At 36.7% G+C, this 24669-nt stretch overlaps 1 protein-coding gene across 4 annotated transcripts in view; it reads left to right on the top strand.

The window, feature by feature from the left end:
* The window catches only part of LOC134671973 (dystroglycan 1), a 159281-nt gene that overhangs the window by 85224 nt on the left and 49388 nt on the right, over nucleotides 1–24669 (top strand). For all 4 annotated transcript variants that reach the window (XM_063529858.1, XM_063529860.1, XM_063529859.1 and 1 more), the window contains one exon: nucleotides 11773–11826. The gene's annotated coding sequence lies outside the window, so the exon portion shown is untranslated. The remainder of the gene's footprint in view (nucleotides 1–11772; nucleotides 11827–24669) is intronic.

The following is a 24669-nucleotide window of genomic DNA, read 5'->3' as shown; positions in this document are numbered from 1 at the left end:
ATATATTATACCTACTGAGCATGAATTAGGCCAATTGAGTTAACTGGTAAAACGTTCTTGGAACACATATCTGAATTAAATGGCCAGAAGCAATTCAGTGTCAGTGTGTGCATAGATGGAGATTGACATGTTTATCGTTATTTAGATTTTGTATCGCTCTAGTTTATATTAGTTCAGTTACTTGAGAGAGTTGAGAGATACAGATGTAACGATTTAGAAGAGTGGCTGACTTTACGGGCCTGATTTCGTTAAATTATGTTTTATCTTTTTCTTACAAATACACTTACAATGACAGATAAAGACAAACGATTATTAGCTAATTGAGGCTTGTAGCGCGTTTATTGAATAAGGGAGTGAGTATACAAAACTTTAACGAATACATTTATTATTTTTTATCTTTCTCTTAATGCAAAAACTATTTATAATTCCTTAGTAAAATGATCGGACAACGATATGTTGCACATTAAAGTATGTATATGTAGGCATATATTACATTTTGGTATAACTACTATCCGGTGCTAGCAAACAGTTCCAGGTCTACGATCCTATGAAGACTTTGCAGTCTTAGAGTCTTAGATTGCTCTAGGTATAAGGAAATACATTAACTAACCACATGATGTCCGCGAATGCGTACCTATATTCAGCTGAAAGCACCGTACTTTTATGTATGAAAAAGAGTACACTACCCGAATTTTCCAGTTGTTAGGTCCTTTAGCATAAGCACTGATCTGAGTCAGCGTGGTAATGTGAAGTTACATAATGTCGGTCTAGATACGCGAGGACGAAACTCACGGAGCCACCGTTTGAAACAACAGCTGTTTTCTACGAACAGAGACATTGGTCCATTCCCTGGTTCGAAGTTTCTAACAAAATAAATAGAATCCAGGACGATCTGCTCGCTGTTTGCTTTCGTGAAATAGAATAAATATTGGTTTATATTACATAGATTATTATTTTCTTTCCAATTAAGTTTGTTAAGCTATTACTCGTGTCTGGATTTTTCCTTTGAATTACTGATATCATATTTTATTGCAAATAAAACGCTCTTCGTTAGATCTTCCATCGCAAAATGTTATATTTACAGTAAAATACACAGTATACTGTTTATTTGATTATATACATCATTTAGAAAATGAATTACATAAGTTTTAATAAAACATGACGTCCTTTTACTTTATAGGTATAGGTACTCGTAAACATACTTTAAATTAATTAAAAACACAAACGCACGCTCACAAAATTAGGATTGGAATATAACCATATTTAACCAACGCTCGCAGTTTGGAACGTTATTCAACCTAGTTAGTAGTTCAATCCCTTTAATCCCTACAGCTGCAGTGATGTCACGATTCAGAAACAATACGTTAAGCCACTCGAAACTGGGGATAGTCTCCACTAATTTTAATAGCATAATTAACAACACAGTGAAATGTGTTATGACAATACATATTTAATTGGATTATATACATGGAAGAAGATTACAACCTGACTGTATCTGGAAGGGATTTAGTCTAATTTAATTGGATGTCTTTTCATAATCAAACTCATGAACACAGGTGACAGGATCTTTTAGGTTAGGTCAGTTAAAGCGTCCACGAAACCAACACATTATGACCTACCTATGCAAGTATGTGAATACAAAACACAAACCACTATTAGCTGTACAGTTATTCCACTGTCATTGCTCAGATTTACGACCATTTTACTGTCTGGTATTTCAGCTGGCATTTCCTAGAAGTTTTACCGTCTTGGTGACCTATATGTATCATACTTCTAAAATACGCGGTCATTGTATTCACCAAACTGGGTGCGAACAAGCGCTCTAATTATAAAGCATTAACACAATGTAGCCGCAACACAGCACCGTCAATTAATCTGTGCACTTAGACCTTATCTCGTCAAAGTAAAGGCTGTAATTGCATGAACTGCATCAGAGTATGTTGGTGGGTGGGGTGTCTCGGTGCATGTATGACAGTTCAGTCACCGTAGCAGATTAATTCGCTGGCTAGCCGCGCGTGACGACGCGCCTTTCTGCCTTCCCATTCCATAACAACTTATCTCCTCAACACTTCTGTAAGGTTTGCACCTTTTTTATTCAGTTGCACTAATCCAGATTTATATTGTATTCATTATATTTATTTTGACGTATTATAATTGACATCTGACCTAATCCTTTTAAATGACAACGTTAAACAAAGCCGAAATACGAGTACTAAGAGTAGGTTACATATTTTGACATTTTATTTTGGAGCTCGTAAAGAAATCGTAAGCTTAACATAGTTTCAGACCTCTAAACCAGTCTGCTACTACTGTATCCGACGAAAATGATAGTGTATGATTTCCAAAATTTTTATCATTCGTAGAATCTAACCTAACCTCGCGTGGGTATTACGCCCTTTCGAAGTAAGAGGCTTATACAACGCCCGCGCTCTAAGGGCGAGTGCAGACGTTTGCTAAGAGCTAACTAACACTCAAAAGTCATGTGTGTATCTGTACCACTCGGTACCTATGTTATTTCCATTCGTGTTGGTTAATTATACGCCAAGCTGGCTTTATGAGCATCAATGTCACTTATGTCACGACTATAAACATAAACTATGTCGATGTATTTCAAATTAAGTTCACGCAAAATCGTAACAGTATTAGAGTTATTCTGAATGTAATAAGTCGTCAAATTATTAACTACCTATTTTATTTAATCTAGGTTGTAAATATGTATTCACATTTACATTATATTATATATACTTACAACATACATTGAGTTAATGTGGAAAATAAATGTCTATGACGTTGTCTGTATGTGGACTAGGTACTTAATAAGATAAAAACAGCATTTTAATGGTTTACTTTTAAGAACCCGGGTATGTCCCCGGACCCGGGTATGTCCTTAAACTACGTCCAAGACCACCGGTGGACGGGCAGCAGCGTCCCTCAAATTCGGTGTACTCGACTGCGATCGCCAACCCGCCTGCCAAGCGTGGCGATTATGGCATTCACCCCCCATAACAAGGGGGAGGCCTATTTTCAGCAGTGGACGTCTTATGGCTGAGATGATGATGATGATGACTTTTAAGAACAATTATTTAATTAAGAAAACATGCAGTAGGTACAGTAGTTATTTTACTCAAAGGAATGAAACGAGACTCATAAGATAACTATAATTATATTAATTATCTTACTTTGTCGGGCTTCGACTGAGATTCACAGGTGACCTGTCTAGAATGCAAGATGCTATGTGGTAAACTGCAGTGGTTTCTGTTCAAGTCACCGTTCACACCGACACTCCTCTTACATAAACGGTTTAGTTTAGTATATCCTTTAGTAAATCATTCCCGCACCGAAAACCCCGAAGTTTGTATATGTCGCAGTAAGATAGATATAGCCGTTATATAGTTATAACCCTAGGGATATATTTATATGACGTAACAGAGTTATACGAAAGCGATTCATTACTATCTTACTAGGACTATGATTATAATACGTAGTTACGTACTATACGGCATATAACTATATCCCTAGGGATATAACTATACCTCCGCCGCACCGCTGCACTCCTACTTACAATTATTTCACTAAACTTAATCCAGTAATATAACTATAATATAGTTATAATATAACTATAATATAGTTATAATATAACCGGTGCGGCGGAGGTATAGTTATATCCCTAGGGATATAGTTATATGCCGTATAGTACGTAACTACGTATTATAATCATAGTCCTAGTAAGATAGTAATTGTAGGTATTAGGAGTGCGGCAGTGCGGCGGAGGTTTAGTTATTTCCCTAGGGATATAGTTATATGCCGTATTATAATCATATTCCTAGTAAGATAACTATTATATATATTTTCATGCTGCTATTTTTAAGGGTTTATGAGGCATTGCTATCGATTCACGAAAGCTGGCGCGAGATTTGACAGAATTTCAATGAAAATAGCTGTCACTCAGTAGAAATCTCGCGCCAGCTTTCGTGAATCGACCTGTACTTTTACGTAATATTGCTAAAAATTATTATACGGCATATAACTATATCCCTAGGGATATAACTATACCTCCGCCGCACCGCTGCACTCCTACCTATAATTATTTCACTAAACTTAATCCAGTAATAAAACTATATCACTAAACTTAATCCAGTAATATAACTATATCACTAAACTAAAGCCGTATTATAGTTATATACCTAGTAAGATAGTAATGAATCGCTTTCATATAACTATGTATGTTACGTCATATAATTATATCCCTAGGGTTATAACTATATAACGGCTTTATCTATCTTACTGCGACATATATAATACAGCTATGTTTAATAGACAAATTTTCGTAAATTCATAAGTGATACAACAGGACGGTTGCGTTTTAGGCGTACCGTTCCATTCAGACTTACATTTTAAATTATAAATTATTTTTCCTCTTTGTGCAATATTGTTGCAGAAAAATCTGCTGCGACTTTGTATCGCCGATAATTTATAGCTTTATACTAAAAACAAACTCGCAAATATTGTATTACAAATTAAAACAGTAAGCATTACACATCACATCGTCGGTGCTAGTAATTTTGATTTAAAATAGGTCAAAACCCGTAACCGCATATCATCAGCCTGTGTGCATGGACATATATATTACTTCGTAAGGACGCGGCTAACGAGCACTAAAAAGGGGGCCGCTACATGGGTGTGATATTTGCATTTATCACACCCCGGCGCTCAGTCGTGTGGCGAATTGCGCAGTAGAAAGTTGTCACGCAGCATAACACAAAAATGCCTTATTGCGTTGTAAAAGGGTGCAAAAACCATTATAGGAAGTATAAGAAAAAAAATGGGATCTCATATCATCGGTAAGTAATTTCCAATTAGGTTTATTTATTGCTTAAAACCAATTTTAAACGATAATTTTATTTCATTCTCACGAGCAACTAATGTTCGCTCGTACGTCATAGCGCTAATGCATTAACCTTGTAAGGACGTCATTTCTCTTTGGAAGTTATTATGAAGTAGAAATGCATACTGCGTGATTTGTATAGGTAAATTTACTTAAATATGATTAGTTGATTACCTACCGGATATAATTACCGAAATTAAAGTACCTATTGTCTGTCTTACAGAGTTTGTTCCCGTTTCTTTTACATAATTATTAAAAACATTCGAAATAACAAGATCAAGTATTTGTTATTGTTTTATTCGTTGACTTAGGTACCTAGTATATTAATTCTTGTCAGGTTAAAGTTTTTAATTAACTGTAGGTAAAACTCAAAAAAAATTAACAGGTGAGCGCTAGAAACAAAGCGCGCATTTTCAAACACCGATTAATTCACATCGCTGTATTTAATACTTTCCATTACCTACTTATATTTTTGCATCATATTTGTGGACAGGTGGCACGCTCTCGTTTCGGAGGCCAAGATTCTCTTTGGATCACTGAGCCAAAATAGTTAGTTTGTATTGCTGTTTCCTTCTTTTTTACTCTACCTGTTTTGCAAGCAAGAAACTAACAGAAATAGTTGTTCGCCGCATTTTACTCGCGAAAGCTCGGGAGGTACTTATCGAACTGTACTGCTGTAGCTAGTAGCTCGGCCAACTTGTCGACCTTGACAGAGCCGGCTTACACAGGGCGGCACACCGCACTGCGCGAATGTTTAAAATATTGCATTGCCACCTGAGACGATAATGACATCACGAAATAACGTAGAAGAACGGAAACTTATAAGGATAAGTTCGCCCATTTTAATACAATAAATATGTTAACTAAAGCATTTATTACGAGAATCATAAGTAATACATAGGCAAAGGGTTAGGTTAAGACATATGTAGGTAGGGTAGAAAAGGGGTTTCAGTCGATGTGTGGAAGGGCGGCACCGTCGTCGAACCCAAGCCACCAGGCGGGGGACTTAAACTGGTGGCGTGTGCCTCGGATGCACATGGTGGTGGCACGTATAACGGCGTTACTGATCCTGCATCTCAGCCAGCCCAGTACAGTACTTAGAGATCGGTTCCAACGTTGAGATATGGTTTCTGCCATATGTTTTATAACGGAGGACATTTGGGGTGCATAGACGCTGTCAACAGATGTTACAAGTGGTGTGAAAGTTGCATGTCGCATTTCACAGGCCGTGGAATATTTTCTCTGTTTTTCGTCTTCAGCTGATTTTAGTACAGATGTCACGGGTCTTGAGAGGTAAGAAGGAGCGTCAGTGTCGACGACACGGATATCAAACAACGCCAACAAATACAACAAATAATTTTGATTAACCATAAACTTAATCGACGCTCTTCTGATATAAACCGCGAATAAACTTAACAAGCCTTGTACGCCCGTACAAAGTTATCGCGAGAGTCGAGCTCACGTAGTTGTACGCAGTGTGTAACAGATGGCGCTTTTTTGCTGACATGAAGATCGCAACGGGCAATTCATATGCATGCGCTCATCCATAGTTTATATCTATGCCTGTGTGTCTGTGAGTGCATAAACGGCTTAACGCCCAACCGCAAACATCTGCGCGTGGGCAGCGCACAGTCACGTTGCCCTGATAAATCCCATTCAAATGCCGTTGCACGCACTGCATCTCCTATTATGATCCACACTGTTATTGCACACAACTCCCTGTATCTTAATTTAAATCAATGGCTTACTAAAATCCTACTGGTAAGAATAGACTAGGAAATACGTATGTACAAAGTCTTTTCCAATTCACGGGATGCCTACGTAAAACGTTTTGGTCTTTCTTCTTTAATTATTTTAATCCATCCCATCACCTAATTACCAAATATACAAAAAAACCGTCGCAATATTTTTTGTCCCTGTGGCAACTGGTCGGAATAAAAGTACCAAAGCAAGCCTAAAATAACCAGTGTCTTGATCGCAGTAGGTAAGCAATTTATGATGTATTTTCTTACTAATTTGACCGCTCATTTAATTCAAGATAAATGTTACCTATCCTATTTTGGCCCCTGTCAAATATAAATCAATAAAGCAAACGTGAAATTCGGAATAAGACTTCAAAGAAATAGTGGCATCACAAATGCCGAGAATTATTTTCACGTAAATAAATAATGTTCAAACGAATGAGTTATATGCTTGGCATGACTGAATTCATCCCCAATGTGTCAATCAGTCTCGAAATCTCGATTTACATTCTAATTTTAATAGTTTCTACAATATATTTTTCATACTCATAAACATATATATGTGTTAGTAAATTGCGCTGTATATTTTTGATAGTATGGGAGAAATATATCATGTTTTGTGATAGGCCTGTCTTGAATAGAACATGAACCTTTTTACGGTGCCATCATTCTGAAATACATTCATATTGATAAAAAATCGTGATGAAAGTAACTTCGGGAATAAATCCCAACGTGCCGACTATGTTCTCTCTAATAGCGGTCTTCAATCGTGTAGGTAGGTATACCAAGATTACCAAGTATAGGTACCTACTTGATGGAACGCCCTATGCTTCTTACTATCAGAACGATAAGAAGATACTCACAAATTCATATAACTTGATATGAAGAAGCCTTAAGCAAACTCTTGTGTAAATATCCTTGAAACTTCACTAAAGGCGGCATTGTTTACTATACGTGTAGGTACTATAGGCTACTAGTAATATAGATACTTAGCTGTGCCGTTTACGATATTTGCATACCTAATTTATTTGATTACATACTCTTGGGCTACTGTTAGTCATGCACTCTTTTTAAATCACTCTTGTCAATTGTCAATATCACATTCAACGCTTGGGACATCGTAATTACTTCGCTAGCCAGCCTAACAACTAGCCCAGTTACTGAACTCAGTTACATTTCACAGCTACAATTCTGTCAGTTGCTAATAGAGATGTCCGACGGATTGCGCAACGCCGTACGGCGACAAACGGGCGGGCCGGATGACATCACGATATTCGAATAGGAATCGATGGTGAAATCGAATTTAACACATGGCGATTCACAAGCCCTTCCATTATGATATTGGTGGTAATTGCTTTGTTAGTGTCCACTTGATTAAACAATCGATATGTGGCACACGATTGTCGAAACCAAATCGCTTTCATTTCAATGCCTGTACCTAGGTACTCATAATGTGGTAAAATTTTCTGTAAGTTGGCTTTGCGTAACCCGGATGTCTTCTGACATGCGATACCTACCTAAATGGTTATATAAAGCCCAGAGCAATCATTATTTCAATACGCACCTTGACCTATTTCTCTTCATGTTTGCGAAAAACCGTAAAATAAAACATGATACAAATTGGGGCAAAGATGACCGAAAAAATGCCAGTCTCAAAATGATATTCATCGAAAATACGCCTTAAGGCTGTATGGATATAAACCTATTATATCGAGGAATTTTACTGAAGTTTTCAGCGGTTAATAATAATATTATACACAGGAATTTTTCATATTTCATGCATGGTATCACAATGTTATTAAAATATTTTCGTACAATATTGCATCTGGAACATAAAATATTTATAGCTTTATTATCATCAAACAGCGATAAAATCGATGCTGAATGCTAATAAACCGTACCATCCCCTAGTTTCGTGTTATTTGAGCAGGCTCTAAAAATTAAACGGACAACAGATGTTTCCACTTTACGAGACGATTTCACCATTGTTAATAAATGGCCGGTTGGAACTGTTTTGGTTAATTTCATTAGCATATTTATTGCGCTGAAACGTAATTAAGCGTAGCTATTAGACGTAGGTAATTTGAATTATGAAGTTCATTTCTGTAATCCTTCTTGTGATTTAATGCTTAGAATTAGAACCTAGGCATGGCCAATCGCAAAGCAACTGTTGGGTATACAATCATTACTATGGCTATTTCCATACGTACCTGAAACATAACAAATGTATAGTATGGAATACTTGGAATAGGTAGTATAGGTATTTATTTTTGTGAACTACAAACTTAGCTTGTTTGGATCCGAAACATCGCGAAATAAGAGCTCTTACAACTCTGTATAAAATGTAATGATGTTGATGTAGGTAAGATACCTACGTACATAATACATACACTTTTGAAAAGACGAAGGTCAACTAAAATTAAAACAAATAGTCTAAATCAAATTACCCGTGTTTATCTTACGTGTAGGTAGGTACGTTCCACGTGTAAATGTAACTATGCGCTAACTTTGTAAACATTCTTACTTTCTTGTAATACCTTCTACTAAAAATATTCAGTCTGCATTCTATGCCAAACCTTTTTTCATTTCGTCTCTTTAAAGATTTATTAGCGCTTTTGTGTTCGTCTTGTAATTTAGGAGAAATAAAATATTAAACAATGACCCCGACCCAAGGTTCAAGAATCCAAGACGCCTAACAGCTAAGTTGACTGAGTAATGAGTCACACATACTACATGAGGTGATGTTGTGTGAATCATGGATCTTTGAAGTTTTGTTTACTTTATAACTTATCAATCTCTTGTTAGAAGCTAAATATTTACATCTGTGACTGTAGGTAGACATACCTACAGCTATCCAAACCAGTTAGGTACAATAGTATACGATGTCCCTACATTTAATGTAAAAATAACTAATACTTATGATACTAAATCTCGTATGTTACACCGCTTTGCAATTATTAGTGTAGTCATTATCAATAAAATACATTGGAATTAAGATTTTTGTAATGAAAACTGCGAAACAAAAATCAAGAATCGAAATGCACAAGCAAAGCGCTACAATGTTTTGCTTTTAACGACGCTTGTTTCCCGTACCCAGTTTTAAATCACGCACGATAATAACAAAGTTGCTGACAAAAGGACCGCTTAATACCTAAACGTGCAAAAAGGCATTTTACATAAATTTCACCCAGCTGCCAACCAAAGGGAATTGAGAAAGTTTCCAAATGAATATACGAAAGCTTTTAAACGCCGGGAGTTGGGAACAAGTCGTATGCAGCATTGCAGCGTATGCTGGATTATTCTCGTGATCGCTTACCGACTGGAAGCTAATCAAAAACTCAGACAACCAGTATAGTACGTCTTCCGTTTATGTACAGTTATTACAGGCGTCGAGTCCACAAGGAGACCGGTTAGTCTGAGCGTTACGCTAAGTCCGCGGCGAGCGCTGAAAATAAATGACCTGACTGACCGCCTTATGGTTCCGATGTTACGGGGAAGTTTGTTTTTTTTTTATTACTAACTAGGCCTTATGCGTTGCTACAGGCAACGGATAACCGTTGCCTGTAGCGTCCGTCCAGTCCGTTCGTTTGCTACACTTTTCCGATACTGTCCTTATCGCTTTGTATTATATACTATTCCATTTTGAATATACCCAGTTTATATTCACACTAAATATCTAGGTTTAAACCAAAATAATGCTATAATTAAGATTTACTAAGTAGGCCTAAAAAGCTCTATGAATATCACACGCAGCAAATAATACATTCAGTACCTATGCTTAATACGTTTAATTATTTTATATTGGTCGTTAAGCTGTTAAACGATGGCCCGCCTTTTTAATCGCCAACAATTAATTAATGTCACAACTTAATAATATCTAACTCTCTTAATTAGTAACATTTTTAGATGTGTCATTTCCCGATTAATACAAATGTTCTTACTATCGCATGTGCAGCACTCTTGCTAAGCAATAACATCACCTACAATGAAACATTCCTTCCTAGATATCCTATCTCACAATTCGGTAAATCCATGAAACATTTGTTCCCGCTGACCGTTTTCCTCGATACGTCGACCGGAACGATCCCGCCAACGATTTGGTCTAAATACCGAACATCTCGCAGCTTCGAATTCTGCAAAGCCACAGCCACTACCGTGACGGAGCAAACGGTACTTGTTTATTGCTAAGTTTAAGATCGGAAAGGCTGATATCATTTGTTACGAGAGCTCGGGCCAGGCAGGTTATTGGACGAACTAGTGTAACGTGAGCTCTGCGTCGTCGATGACTTCGTATAATCCAAGAACCTCTTATACTGGTTTAATTTAGGAATACCTCGTACAAGCTCGTAGAGCGATGAGAATGACACCGCAGATATTGAATCTGAACTGTCTCCCGATTGTCAATGCTTGCCGATGAAATATAATTTTGCACATATTTATTTATAAAACATATGCTGCACCGAAAAATACCTAATTTTAGTTCCACGTGGATACCCAATAAATGTAGTTTAGGTAATTCCTACCCATTTATGAAACGTCCGCTTCATAACTATTAAAGCAATTTCGCTGGCCCAATGTTACAGGGTTCTATGTTTCACTTTTATCGAACTGAGATTTTAACATTGTCATGACAATGTGACATTAAGTCGAATTTCAACTTTCTTGAAAATGTAACATAGAACCCTGTAACATTGGGCCAGCGAAATTGAAACAAAGTGTCACATGAAATAAAGTGTCATTTTACTCGTAATGTATGGAAATCATAACAGAATTTACGCATAGAAAAATTACGAATCTCGGAATCAAGTTTAAATGAGTTTCAGTCGAAGCATGTTTTGCAAATGGAAACACTGAAAGTAGGTCAGGAGCCTTAGGATTAGGCTGAAGTTTTGGTATTTGGATATTGCTCAGTGGTTTGGATATAATTTGTTAGGGATAATATAAATGTTTGCTTTGAGTTAAGACAGCAAGGTGGCTGTAAGAGAATGGATTTGATAAATTATGTTGATTGAGGTTTATTAATTAATTGAAGTTTTTTTATATTATTTGTTATTCACTTAAGTCTTTTTAATGTTTGCATTTATACTTTGCTATTGTTTTGATAATCTTTATGCCATTAATAACATGTTATTTTGTCTTTCACAGATCAAATAAATAAGTTCCTGTAACGCCGTCCATCGCGGCTTTAAATTAAACAAGGTGAGTAGGTATATACTATTGTAATTAGATATAAGAAATTCCACAATTTAATAGTAGCTATGTTTACAAAATACCAGGCTTAAGTACTCGTTCAAGCACGATTTGCACCTACACAATAATTATGACTACATAATAACAATTAGGATTGTTCATTTTTTTTGGACCTCCATTTTTATTTTATTTTCTGAAAATATAGGTTAATTTAAGATATCAATTTGAATGATTTAGTAATTCGTGGCCCGGTTGAATATTTATAATTTATTGAAAATATGAGATACGACTTCTCGTAAATTACATGTCGTCGGCTGATTAGGATAATGCACAAGCAACAACAAGCATTAAAAAAATAGTTGTCATTGTCAATTGATTGTAATGTCACCTGTCGACAATGTCAGTGTCACGTGTTTCTATAAATAACAATCGTCTGGAACTCGTCTGGAATGGAAAACTCGTTTATTTTGAATCATTAATTTCAAAATACCTACGCTATAAATTTGAGAAAGCTGATTCCAGAAATCTGCCTAAGTTATATAATATAACTTAGTTTTATTGGAGTATGATGATGGCCAATTCAAGCACGACGATGCCTGGTTTTCCTCTTTAAAAGAAAAACGCTTGAGGCGCCACGAGCAGGCCTCCAACCCTCACCCATCTGGGGGAGCATACACCTGCCGCGTGTGTGGACGAGGAATCCTCTCCCGCATAGGGCTATACAGCCACGAACGCAAGTGTCGTTACCGGGATGCTGCTTAAAACATCTGACACAGATGAAAAGGCCTATTATTATTGGAGTATGTATCCATATAGCATCCAACTCCAACCATAACTTGGCTGAAATCAAGGAGCAAAGATACAAATGTAAGTTACCTACATCATATATATTTTAACTGATTCGATTTGTAAGAAGATTGGATTCATAAAATAGTTACAAGCGTCAGGCGTAAAGGTAGCTTAGCCCAGTGGGTACTTTATACCGGCTTGTCACCATAGTTTGGATATTGTACTACTTATACTACTATATTAGGAACAAGCCAATTTTGCTAATTATATCCTATTATTTCAGGTCATCGTGATTCCTATTTAGATACAGCTGTGGGATATGTAATGTACAAATGAGGTTGATTTTGTTAAGGCACTTGGGCCCAGAACAAAGTTGAGCATTTTGTATTGAAACGAACGTCATATTAATTATTAATCGTCGTAATATTTTACGACCGTAAATAATGCCTGGGAACAGAGTAAATAACAAACCATACACTTCTCTTCTGGATGGTCAACAAGAAGCCATCATTATCAGATGCTCGTGCAGAACTTGATAAACATACATATATGTAAAGTTACTATTTTTTTACATATATGCATATATTTCCTAAATTAATACAAAAGTAGGTAAACAAAAACATGTTTTATTATTCACAACTCTTTATTAACTTAAGTGTTGTCCACCATGATATCAGCAGCTTGAACTGCAACATGTACCTGGAAATCAGAAATTATATCTTTTTAAAGCAGTTTCAGGCTGAATTTTGAGTATGGCTATGTATTCTTGTATATATTCTTTCTTTCTAGTAGGCACCATCTCTGTTTAACTCTTTTACCTTTAGATACTCTGGCTACATTACCACAGAAAAAAAATAGATACCACGACCCTACCAATAAAGTGAGCTTTTAAATAATTGTAGTAAAATAATATTAATTTTATACTTACATCGACGTGATCCTACAGCAATACCGCCCACAATCTCTTTGCTTTGCCTTAAGGTTGACTGGTAGAGAATGCTTTTGGCATTAAGTCCGCCTTTTGTACGATAAGTTTTTCTTTTGTGCAATAAAGTTTAAATAAATAAATACTGTGTGTAACACTTGAAGTATGAGGTGGTATATTGGTATTAGATACCCAGTAGGTGTTAATAATTTAAGAGCGTCACCCCAGCATCATGAGGAAGCAATAAATTTAAAATAGTTAGACGGACAAAAACAACAGGCTTAAATAAATAACAATAAATTCAAGCGAAACCATAGAAACAAGTGCAAGGGTAATTTATAGTTTCAAAGAAACTACAAAAACTACGCCATACAACGTTTATACTAGCTTTCACTGGGAGAGATAAAGGGCCGTCACTGTACACAACGGTAAACTAATCTAGAACCTCAACACATGACCCTAAGGTCTACAATACGATACGCAGCGGTATCTACTTTGGTCAATTCGAATGTTTCAGTGGACAATTGGACATGTGCAACGCAAATTGCGCGCGCGTCGCTGGCGGCGGGCATTTTGGCATCCCTGTGCGAGCGAGCGAGACAGAGCAACACCAGCCGATGGCTCCATGTGCGGGAGGAAGACGACAGACAGCGAGCAACTTCGGACGGGACGTCGCGACAAGTGGGATGTGCAGACACTTGTAGCGAGAATGTATTCTATTCACTGTTAATAAAGTCGACCCTAGCTTAATTAGAGATAAGATGATATTGTAAGGGTTTTTCCCTAAGAACGGAGGAGGAGAAGGGACACTCAGATTCCAGACACCAAAGGGGACGGCGCGACCATTAGATTTGCTCTTGCTATGAAATATCGCCAAGTGTTACCTAACTTTGTAAAGTAAATTATATTTAATTCTGTATAAAACCAGATCTAGAATCAGTGGTTCCGGTTGGGCAGTATAATCCAGTTAAGTACCTAACATTAGGCCAAGAGTTAATAATGCTACCTGCCAACCTATATTACGAGTATTTAAAGGTGACATTCTATAATTATATACAATGAGTTCGACTCTCATTATTGTTAATACATATGGTTAAACACATCTATAGAATCAGGGATTCAAGTTCCCGCAGATAATTTGATGTAAATGAATTGTCAATGGAAATATGTACTGATATTGTATTATGCAGTTGAGTGTTACAGACTAATTTTAACATGTGCATGTTAAGCCGTCATCCGCAATTATGCTGTGTATACTGTTTTGGAAATTACTAGTAGATTGTTAATTGTTATTGTTAGACAACTGAAACTTGTAAGCACCAATGTATCTAGACATTACAATTTTGATTATTAATGGTCGAGCCAAGGTTTTCCTGGGTTTTTCCTGGTTCGACGAGTTTACATACATATTGTTCCCAGGATGGTATGTGCGTTAGTTATTGTCATTGTTTAAAGACTTCATCAAATTCTGGTTATAGTTCGAGCAATAAAAGGCATAGGTTGCACTTCACATTTGGATTACCACAGTGTAAATATTACTTATTGAGTTTAGATCCAAACACAAATAATTAACTTCTAGGCACCTAATGCCTTATATAACTTTTCATAGGAACGCACTATACCATACAAATTTGCGATAATAAATTCAAGTATATAAATCGCCATGCGCATTTTCCTTACAAACACCCCAAAGTAGTTCAGACCGTTTATATGACAGTAAATGCATCTAGTTTCTCTCTTTATGATCCAACGATTTAGAATGGTACATTTAATCAACCCCAAATACCATGGAACGTGGTGCCGCATGACGCAGGATTCTAGACTTTGTGTCAAGATACTATAAAACAAATAGACACAACTAGAAGGACTTGATCTGTTACTCAAATTTACAAAAAAAAATAAAAAAATCAAACACAACGTAGGAAACATTAAATTTATTAAATTAATATGACGATCACTATAACATATTTACATATTTGAGAAAGGTCTGAGAGGGGTATTAGGTTACCTAGAGTGCTAATAGACTTCAGTTGGAAACCACTATTAGTGTGAGTTTTTAAGGTTTGACAATTAAAAATATCCAAGACAGTATACCTACTTATATGTCATTGAATTTTATTTTGTGTGTGTTTTGTGTACAGTGACGTAGATATTTTGTGCTAAATTGAGAGCTAAATAGTCTTTTGTAATACAAGTTTTATTTGATTAGGTTAGACTATGGTTTAAAATTCGCCTTGAAGGTTGCAAATAGGCGCGAAGCAGGTACCAAACAACGGAGAACAATAGGACCAGAAGGTTTCCTTGGGCAGTTCAAGATTAGATAGCGTAGTACGAATGCCGTTGTAGGAATATCGACCATAGGACGTAATATAATAGAGTTATTGATGGCGAGATGTGACAGGTGTGGTATTTTATTTAAAGCGGAGAGTGAGATAATATTTAGATCGAGTTTTAATGCCGTCGAATAAATAACTCGTATAATAATTATCAAGTTAATAATGTGCGAGCTTCTGTAGCGAAGGACTTTACCGTTATAATAAGAAAGTAAATTCGGTTGTAATAAGATTTACGAGGTTACGTAAATTATGTAAAGATCTAGTAGAGTTAATGTTGATGCATTTGTTAGAGTTGAGAAACTTAACGGAAACCGGATAATAGTGCAAAACTGAGTAGTTTCCGCTTGTGAATTTATGACGAACGCGATGTATAATCCATTTCAAAGATCATGTAGTATGTATGTAGGTATGTCACAGATAGATTTACCGTTTAAAATTATAGGTTTATACGCACCTCTTGTAATACATATCTTTTATAATCAGAAGTACACGAAGTAATTATTTATTTCAATTGATGTTGTTCCACATAAAATGCGTTTATATAAATATTTGCTATTGAACATGAATATTAATTGTTGAAAAATAACTAATCAATTATGATTGCCCGTTTTAATAGCCCATGGTAGTAATTTTACAGATGACACTAATTTCAATTGCTTTACGTCGGGGGGGTTAGGAATTAAGTAAAGCTGTCATTAGCGAGGTTGAACAGACAATATTAGAAGATTTACATTTGACATTATGTGCCTGGCTTTAATAAACAACTAGATTTGATCTCAGGTAGAAAAGCTTTCATGTATACTGGCAGTTATGACGCGGAATTGGAGGGAGTCTAACCGGATGGGGATAACCTCTGAGGACGCAATTTGCTGGGCTTTCTTTTGTTCCTGGAACACAATTATATTTGGGTATTTTATCTTTTATTGAGGCTTGTAATTTGTACACATTTGAAGGGATACTTCGACGTTACTACGTCAAGAAGAATAGGGACTCGATTAATTGCCAGTATAGACCAAGGTTATACGGCTTGCGTAGGATACCCTGTGCCCACCCAAATTGAAGCGCTGAGGGTCAGCACTGGCCATAAATAAAAGAAAAAAAAAACAAACTGGTACCGTTTAACATCAAATACTATCACAAACCAACATAGTGCACTTGTGCACTTGCTGACCCTCCATATAAAAAGGCTACGTAGCAATCACACATATTACTGGAGCCAGGCCCTAACGTGGGTGGTGCAAACGGGATCAATTCTAGAAGTTTTGGCGTTATGGATGACGGACCCGGTCTAGTCAATCAAACCTATCGTCATTTACACTTAGGAGCGACTGTTCTTGCGCCCCTCCTCTGTTGGACGCAACAGACCCAGGGAATTAAACACTCTCGTACTAGACGAACGATATTTATAGCAGTTCATGTTCCGCTCCATGAGGAAATGACTCTGTAACGTGTGGCCAGGCCATTGTCTGTTCGAACTATTATTTCTTTTAGGGAAAAAAAATCAGGTGACTTACTAAATTTTAAAGCCATATTACATCATTTATAGAAAACTCTATTATAACAATATTTAAAGACTCCAAAGAAAACATTTAACAAAGGGGTTTTGATATCATGACAGTAATCTAATAAATGAAGGAAAGTAAATTTTACTATACCACAACATATTATATATATCTTATGCAATCTTACCATAATTTGGATAATATGGACACGGAAAAGTTTGTTTTAGATGCAGTTTTAAGTTTTATGGGGCGAGATCTCTTGACAAAAATACAGGCGTTAGTATCAGTAAATGTAAACATGATGGGTAAATAGTTAATAACAGAAATGAATGGGAATTATATTATAACCAGCAAACTAATTGTAATATGTGTGAACTTAGTATGAAAAATCTCTGGCCAGAGTATTGCGTGATTTTGAAGGGAGTGGACGAATGCAACTTAGAATCTTGAGAGGTGGTGAGTGAATATTACGATTGTTTGATGACGAATGAGCCAAGGGATCTCGTTATTATAAACTGTAACTTACGGGCTCGGCAATTTTTCTTAATTAATTTATAATTATATAAACGCATTAGTGTTGAATATACAGCTGTAATTAAATTTCATTATCACATAGAAACAACGTTCAAAGATACGTAACGACTTACATAGACAGGTAGCGACTTCAATAGTACCTACGAAAATTATTAGTTACATATTTAAAATAAGTATTAAATGCAGGCAACAATTGACCTCTCCATAGTCAGGTAGCCACACAAAAGGTAGGCGCCGGCGCTAGAGTTTATTTGTTTACTGCCCACTACAAATTCCATAATAGACCGTTGTTAAAGAAAGACAATGCTCACTGAAGTACGAGTGGACTGGGGTTCGTTTTTTATATCGAGACAGTTATTTGAAGTGAGAAATAGTTTACCAATATCCTCTGTTGTTCTACATAGTTTGTGTAGAAGACCAAAAGGGAACTATGTAGTTTTGGTCATCTACCCAGAGAGGGGTGTGAGGTGGTATATTGGTATTAGATACCCAGTAGGTGTTAATAATTTAAGAGCGTCACCCCAGCATCATGAGGAAGCAATAAATTTAAAATAGTTAGACGGACAAAAACAACAGGCTTAAATAAATAACAATAAATTCAAGCGAAACCATAGAAACAAGTGCAAGGGTAATTTATAGTTTCAAAGAAACTACAAAAACTACGCCATACAACGTTTATACTAGCTTTCACTGGGAGAGATAAAGGGCCGTCACTGTACACAACGGTAAACTAATCTAGAACCTCAACACATGACCCTAAGGTCTACAATACGATACGCAGCGGTATCTACTTTGGTCAATTCGAATGTTTCAGTGGACAATTGGACATGTGCAACGCAAATTGCGCGCGCGTCGCTGGCGGCGGGCATTTTGGCATCCCTGTGCGAGCGAGCGAGACAGAGCAACACCAGCCGATGGCTCCATGTGCGGGAGGAAGACGACAGACAGCGAGCAACTTCGGACGGGACGTCGCGACAAGTGGGATGTGCAGACACTTGTAGCGAGAATGTATTCTATTCACTGTTAATAAAGTCGACCCTAGCTTAATTAGAGATAAGATGATATTGTAAGGGTTTTTCCCTAAGAACGGAGGAGGAGAAGGGACACTCAGATTCCAGACACCAAAGGGGACGGCGCGACCATTAGATTTGCTCTTGCTATGAAATATCGCCAAGTGTTACCTAACTTTGTAAAGTAAATTATATTTAATTCTGTATAAAACCAGATCTAGAATCAGTGGTTCCGGTTGGGCAGTATAATCCAGTTAAGTACCTAACATTAGGCCAAGAGTTAATAATGCTACCTGCCAACCTATATTACGAGTATTTAAAGGTGACATTCTATAATTATATACAATGAGTTCGACTCTCATTATTGTTAATACATATGGTTAAACACATCTATAGAATCAGGGATTCAAGTTCCCGCAGATAATTTGATGTAAATGAATTGTCAATGGAAATATGTACTGATATTGTATTATGCAGTTGAGTGTTACAGACTAATTTTAACATGTGCATGTTAAGCCGTCATCCGCAATTATGCTGTGTATACTGTTTTGGAAATTACTAGTAGATTGTTAATTGTTATTGTTAGACAACTGAAACTTGTAAGCACCAATGTATCTAGACATTACAATTTTGATTATTAATGGTCGAGCCAAGGTTTTCCTGGGTTTTTCCTGGTTCGACGAGTTTACATACATATTGTTCCCAGGATGGTATGTGCGTTAGTTATTGTCATTGTTTAAAGACTTCATCAAATTCTGGTTATAGTTCGAGCAATAAAAGGCATAGGTTGCACTTCACATTTGGATTACCACAGTGTAAATATTACTTATTGAGTTTAGATCCAAACACAAATAATTAACTTCTAGGCACCTAATGCCTTATATAACTTTTCATAGGAACGCACTATACCATACAAATTTGCGATAATAAATTCAAGTATATAAATCGCCATGCGCATTTTCCTTACAAACACCCCAAAGTAGTTCAGACCGTTTATATGACAGTAAATGCATCTAGTTTCTCTCTTTATGATCCAACGATTTAGAATGGTACATTTAATCAACCCCAAATACCATGGCAAGTAGGTAGGTATTCCAAGTTTAATTCACGGCACCATCTTTCACGTCGTAGGTCTTCGTGGATTCGAACTATTATTTTTGTGAATCATTCCCACACGTAGGAACAAGGTTTTTGATATATTATTAAGCAATGAAATCTATTCTTTAGGTATTAATTATAAATCAAATCGTAACAAACAAGCGCAACTGTTTAACTGAAAGTTTTTATTATGACAATCGATGACAATGATAACTTTGACAATTACGTGAGTGACGGATTTATTTACTATGGTTCGATAACTTTTATTATGCGACGACTTTACATTCAGCCTAGGAGAAGGTCAAACTAAGGTCATAAGGATATTTGTTGAAATATCTTCAATCCTCAATTATTATATCGCAGCAAATGTCGGAAATTGTTTAGAAACCTTATATCTCGAAATGGTTTTCAAAATAGAACATTTAAAAAAAAATGAACAATCCTAATTTGGGAGAATATTGAACTATGAAATCCAACCCGAAGGGTCGTACAAATGGATCTTCAAGATTCAACCTCCGCGTAAAGTGTATTTCTTCTAATTTCTGTTAACAAACATCTCGGGCTTTACCATTGGCCGCGCGTGCTCTTGGGAAATTATCAAAATTAAACTGCAAACAATTTAATGGAGTCAAATGAAGCGATTTCATCGTCATTACGTTTGAGAGAGAATTGTGTGATTACGGTGACAGCATTTTATCGCTGACATCCACAGTATCCACATAATAATCAGGCCGTAAACTTATTCTTATTGCTTACGCAAACACGGTCAATCGATATTTCGAGCAGACCAATGTTACTTGACCGTAACTTCCGTTACAACATTGTATAATTTGAAAAGCACTCTTAAACTGGTTCATCAGATCGGTCATTCGGATGTACTCGGTAAGTGTTTAGAATAAATACCCCTGCTCGAGACAATTTAAAGCTAACCAAAGGCTGTCTGTCTCAAAGACGCGCGTGCCGCGTGGCACAGATCCCCACTTCTGCATAGCAAAGACACCGCCTCTTATCTCAAAACACTCCAAGTCTTAGGCAAACTCGCGCTACTCCCAACGACATGCATTTACTGATTAAATATGTACGAAAACAACTAGTTACTCGATTATATCCAGGTACCTAATAACGATAATATCCTAACAGGTACGATGTAATAAACATCTATCATCGTCAACCTTAATAGACGTCAGACGATGTTTATTCCCTTGGCTACCTAAAACCGTTGTCAAATTATTTCATGCTTTATTACAGGCATCATATCGTGCGAACCTTTAGTTATATAAACTTGGCACTGTTCCAACTTCTACGAGAGAACTTCAAAGAACTAGTGTTTGTGGAGCATTTACTAAAGGTTTTTCACGATTGCTTTATTTCTTGTGTTAATGAGAAATGTCCGTCGAAAACAGGAACTAATCGGACTATTTTCAACTCGCATACATATTTGTTATTTTGTTAGTGTTTTTTCCTGTGAGTAAAGATTATTATTTCTCTGAAAGATGCTTATATAGTCGACTACTATTATTAAAATAATTGTAACTTTTGTAGGAAAACTCAACCATCAGACTGTCTAGAAATCTCATCCAGCAAGAAATCATCTTAATTCCAACTTTCTAACACGTAAAACGACATCCGCGAACAAATTTGCACTAAAGATGAAATGGATCGATGAAAGCAATAACTCATGAATAGCAAAAAGGGGTGAGAGCAGACATTAGCCAGTTTAATGCAAATCGGCGCGTATATAACCAAGGTTTAGTGCCCGTCTAGAGCGTCTAGACGATTCCATCCTGGTTCTCTTGCCAACTGCATCCCGAACTAGTATACATAATTTGATCTCCGATAACTCATATTTGTAGCGCTTTTGAGATTTAACTTAGATTGTTTTTTCTGAGCCTACATAGGTACTTGTATGCAACCAGTAGCCGATTGGAACAATCACCAACTTTATCACGGTGGTTATACGGTAGCTCTGATGCGTTTGCAGTTGCACACACCTATATAATGCAGGCGATTGTGTAGGAATACCTACCGAATATTGTTCATAAATCCACTTGAATATTCATAATTTGTATATATGTAGGGTCTGTAAGTTTAGTTATATTGCGAGCACATGCGATGAATTATAGAATTTTGCTTTCTGTTTTTAGTAAGTTTTTTTTTTACTAAACGAAACAGACACCACTAGCTAAACTTCGATTCCGTTTAGCGTGTTGTTTGTATCACAAGAAACGAGAGTTTTTTTAGGACGAGGGCTGCAAGTTATTTTCAGTAAACCTTAGTCTACCGATATAGACGTGGACATTCCTTATAAGGTACACAAACAGAAGTTTCTCTCCGATAAAAATTGCACAAGGCAATCTACTGGCAGAAGTTTTTTATCATTTTCGTCAGGTATTCGAATCGAGCGAAGCATGACCAACCCAAAGCAGGTAGTCGCTTAATGCGAAGTGATAATGAAATCGATTCAGTCAGACAAATAAATTGTTCCCCGAAAGCGTTGCCCAAAAGGGAGAAAGGTGTTTTAAGGACAGCGGCCGTAAATCACCGTGTGGCGGCTGCAGGCTATTCGAGTAAGGATGTGGTCCTACTCACGGCAGATATGGGAATAAATATGAACGATTGCTTGGAGAACATTTGTTTTACCGAGCATTGGTAAACATTAAGTCGTGGTATCATACATGTTTGAAGGGAACATGAGCTAATCTGGCTTATCTGACTTAGGATAAAGTAGGTTTGTATTGTCTTAAACAAGGCAAACGGACGTATGGAGTTCTATGAATGGCCCTTAATCTTCCAAGTCTTAAAAAATCGATAGAGGCATAACGGTCTTTAACTTTGATTTATAATTATAACTGTAAAATATCTCTTCTAATATGAGAATTGTAGCATTCTACTTATACATTAAAGTTCAATAATATATGGTATAGAACGTATACCTAAGAAATATGATTGAAAATCGTTTACGTATTATAAAGTCGACTGTACCCGAAGCGATAAGCGCTAAGCCGTGACATTAAGAAATATTTATTATCCATTCTAATGAGCCTCCGTCACCGGTAATTGATCAATGTGTCCTATGTCAAGATTACAATCCTTATTTGGTCATAGCAGTCCCACTTTAAGCTGTAAGTGCCTTTTAAAGATTACTGTTGACAATGTCAACTGACAACGGTTAACTAGTTGCTATTATCAATATAGGTAATTCAGTCAAATAAGGCTTAATACCGTGGTCACGACTGATGAGCAAAATGATAGATTGGGGCAATAACCAAAATAATTTATTTGCTAGGCTTACATTCAATAATGGACCAGGAATTTCTTGAGGGATGGAATATTCAAGAGTTCATGACCCTTTGTTTTAGTGGAATATGTTTATCAAAATACCGGTTCTAAATGCCATTTCAGTATATCACTACCCTGACACGAAAACGATGAGTTTCAAACTCTAGTAATCAGCACAAGGACCAACGGTAGGTCCAGGCTACCATATGTGGATTGATATGCGTGTTTTGTGACTAAGTTTTCAGTGGCTGTGAAACTTGTTACTTGTTGTAAACGACGATATTTATACATACCAGGTCGCGACATCCATATTTCGATGTTTCTGTGTGAGGTCCTATGAAAAAATCCAATTTTTTTAACATTACTTGCTCCGCGTGCCTAAATAAATTTGCCTCGGCGCCGAGGCATATGCCGCGCAATCTGTTATTTTTTGGGAGTGCCTGGTGGAGATTGACTATCACATTTACACGGACAGTGTTTACGTACTGGTAGATCTAATGTGAATTGCCCTTGCAAGTTTCAGGTAGAATTAGTCGCAAAATAAAGGTGTATAGGTAACTAGTGTAAGCAATTGGGCACCACGCTCAAGTTCGTCTTTACTGTTTAGGTGAGAAAAGTTACCTCAAGTAGCGGAATGATATCCATCTACAAATATCATCTAGAAAGTAAGTCGGTATTTTGTCTAGATGTCTTCCAGAATTTGATTTTCGCTCATGTCATCTCGGATATGGGTATGACGTAATCAAAGGTGTCGTGATTATTCGTAGTTAGGACTGCTGCCGCACATCCGGCGAGCGGAAAAAGCTCACTGACCAAGGCTATTCGAGCGACAAGTGCAGACAGCGGCCATTACGAAACGGATGGAGGATTTAAAGGATAAAAAGTCCAGTTTCCCTAAGAGCTCGCTCCTTCTCTCCACGGAACCTTTAGGCGCCTTAACGGGACAATTGTTTAGAAACCTCTTTCGTGAGCGCGTGTCGGCAGTTTGGCGGACGCCGACAGCATGCGTCTTGTTTTTTTTTCTCTTGTAGCGATGTGATCCATTTGAAAGCGATTGTTGTATATGTTTTTGTTTTGGTTTATTGATTCTACTTCCAACACATTTCTTCTTGTCTGTCTTCGTTTTAGTGATCCGCACCAAAATTACTTATTTTCGAAATACTTATTTCAAACATACATTTATTGACTCTGTCATGAATTATTTTATAATAATCTTAACTTGATCGAACTTCGCGGTGCACAATTATTTCATGCATATATGTAGATAGATAGCGACCGTAGTTGATGTGTCTAAATCAACAACATTATGAGCACATCGTAAAGCATAGTTCGGCATGAGGTCGGGAATTTACAACTATACAATCAAAACACTACCATTG

The sequence above is a fragment of the Cydia fagiglandana genome, chromosome 16 (genome assembly GCF_963556715.1).
Source record: "Cydia fagiglandana chromosome 16, ilCydFagi1.1, whole genome shotgun sequence".
Classification (NCBI taxonomy): domain Eukaryota; kingdom Metazoa; phylum Arthropoda; class Insecta; order Lepidoptera; family Tortricidae; genus Cydia; species Cydia fagiglandana.
This window is presented reverse-complemented; position numbering and strand designations above follow the sequence as displayed.